General features: G+C 42.5%; 1 protein-coding gene across 1 annotated transcript in view; it reads left to right on the plus strand.

Annotated features, from left to right (window-relative positions):
* LOC143017852 (uncharacterized) overlaps nucleotides 1-2,500 on the plus strand; it is a 229,904-nt gene that overhangs the window by 211,833 nt on the left and 15,571 nt on the right. The gene's annotated exons all lie outside the window — the stretch shown is intronic.

The following is a 2,500-nucleotide window of genomic DNA, read 5'->3' on the forward strand; positions in this document are numbered from 1 at the left end:
CTCTATGTATGCCTGTGTGTCTGTGTTTGTATGTGTGTCTGCCCGTCTTCCTGTCTCTGTTTATCTGTATCTGTGTGCCTGTGTCTGTCTATTTGTCAATATGTCTGTGTCTGTCTATGTGTCTATCTGTCTGTTTTTCAACCCCTTCGGCACGGCTGTCTACTTCTTATGTTTTTGTTCATGCAAAAATATAAACAAATATAGAAACATAGAAATAGATAAATGGATGATAATTACTAGAATAGCAATATAAATAGATACAAATAAACAGATGAGTAAATAAACAGATAATTAGATGATTATATACATATATAAACTAATAGATAACTAAATATATGATAAAACAGATGAACAGGTGAATAAATAGATGAATAAGTGAACAGATGAACAAATAAATGAATGAATTATCAACTAAAACATAAATACATAAAACATAAAATAACTAGACTATTGAATATATAAATAAAATAATTGCTGAAAACGATAAAAAAAACGATCTATGACTGGATAAGATCTGTCGTGAAATAGAATAGTTAGAGCATTGAATAGATAGCTAAAATAATTACTGAAAACGATTAAATAAAACAATCTATGACGGAATAAGTTCTGTCGTGTCTAAGGTGAATAGGATTGCACGATTTCTAGCCGCGCATAACATCTATGAAGTTCGTCAACCGTCGTGGCGGGGCGAAAACCACTTTGGCAGTTCGGGACGCAGAAGCGGAGTCCATCAAGAGCGTCGCCACAACGGCCGCCTGTTCTTCGGGGGCCTACAGTGGTAGCGTGTGTGTCCGCGTGGGGATTTCGGACGTGTGTTCGAATCCTGACCACGGCGCAGAGGATGGAATAGGCATCCACGCTGAGCAATGGGCCTCAAGCACTGCTAATCTCGGACCTGAGGTGACCTTAGCTTTCATTGGGTATCGTCATTGCAGGGTCAATTTACCGTGGACACCGTATCTCCTGCGTTCATGTATGAACTGTTCTGGACCCTTTGTAAGGTTGAGGTCCCCAAGGGGTGGTGCTTACTAGCCCTGCAAATCACGTGGGGGGGGGGGGGAAATCCCGCCAAGGTCTCCCTGGGATCCGGAGAGATGGACGCATTTGTTGACATCCACCTTTCACGATACAACGTTTACGATGTCGTAAACGACTCGCTCACGTCGTTCACCTACGACCACATAACGGCGTGTGCTTCCCACCACGGCTCCTCTAGAGGCATTACCGTAGTCGCAGCGTCGCTTTAAAAGGAGAGAACCGGCGGTGTGGTCCGCAGCTAACGAGCGGAACAACGCCGTTCCGCGAATAATAACAAAGGTGGCTTCGTGTTTCCCAGGAACTGTGCATGATGGATGGGTGAGAGTGGGGGTTGAGGTGGGAGGGGGGAGTAGAGGAAGGGAGGTGGAGGGTCATCGTGGAGGAAGGAGGGAATAAGAGTTGGCTGATTGGGCGGTGAAGTAGGCCTATCGGGTCTCACTTCGATTCCCTCACTCGAACATTGCTCGAGAAATAAGTCAATAAACTAATAAATATGTTAGTGGATAAATAGATAATTAATGAACCATAGATAACGAATAATGAATAAATAAATATGCAAATAAGAAAATACGTAAACAAGTATACTATTAGAAAGTTGTACTACCACTGCAGACACCTTCGAATGTGGCTCATTCAAGCTCATATAAGGTTCCCAAGCTGAACTTAATTTGGGCAGACTGCCTGTGCATAAGGAAAATGTAAATACCCAATCACGGACACACAGGGAGGAGGATTAGCCAGGAGGTGGAGGTGAAGGACGGGTGGGAGGTGAAGAAAGGTTTCAACAACAGACTATTTCATTCAGCTAAGAAGCAGAATGTATGCGAGTATGTTATATATATATATATATATATATATGTATATATATATATATATATATATATATATATATATATATACAGTATATATATATATATATATATATATATATATATATATATATTTGTATAAAGTATATTCTATCCATATAACAAAAGCTTTTTCCCACTTACAAGGGAGGTAGCCATGTCAAAGAACTTATCCACCCCCACCGATTCCACTCCCCTCCACCATCCTTTCCTCCTTCTCATTTTAGCTCCTCGTGGATGACGGGTCATCCTTGTATCTCACCACTGCCCTGGTTCAAAAGTAATGTAACAAGACAGAATACATCATAGCAAGACCGCTTCGCTTAATCGGCGACCATTCCCCTCCTCTTCGTCCACTCGTGGAGAACAAGAAAGACGTGGAGAAATCCCTTCGGGCTGCGTCATAACACCACCTCGCCCCCCTCATCCACTAACCCTTCCTTCCTTGCATAACAGTATCATCTATACACAGCCACTCTCCATCCATGCCTATCTCCTACCTTCTCCACTCCTTCCTCAACAGACATTCCCCTCTTTCTCAACGCCCCCTTCACCTCATCCATTTCATCCTCGGTCGCCCCATCAAATTCGCTTCATCCACCTCTACCTTCCAC

This window comes from Oratosquilla oratoria, chromosome 33 (assembly GCF_046742065.1).
Source record: "Oratosquilla oratoria isolate Oo_2021 chromosome 33, ASM4674206v1, whole genome shotgun sequence".
NCBI lineage: Eukaryota > Metazoa > Arthropoda > Malacostraca > Stomatopoda > Squillidae > Oratosquilla > Oratosquilla oratoria.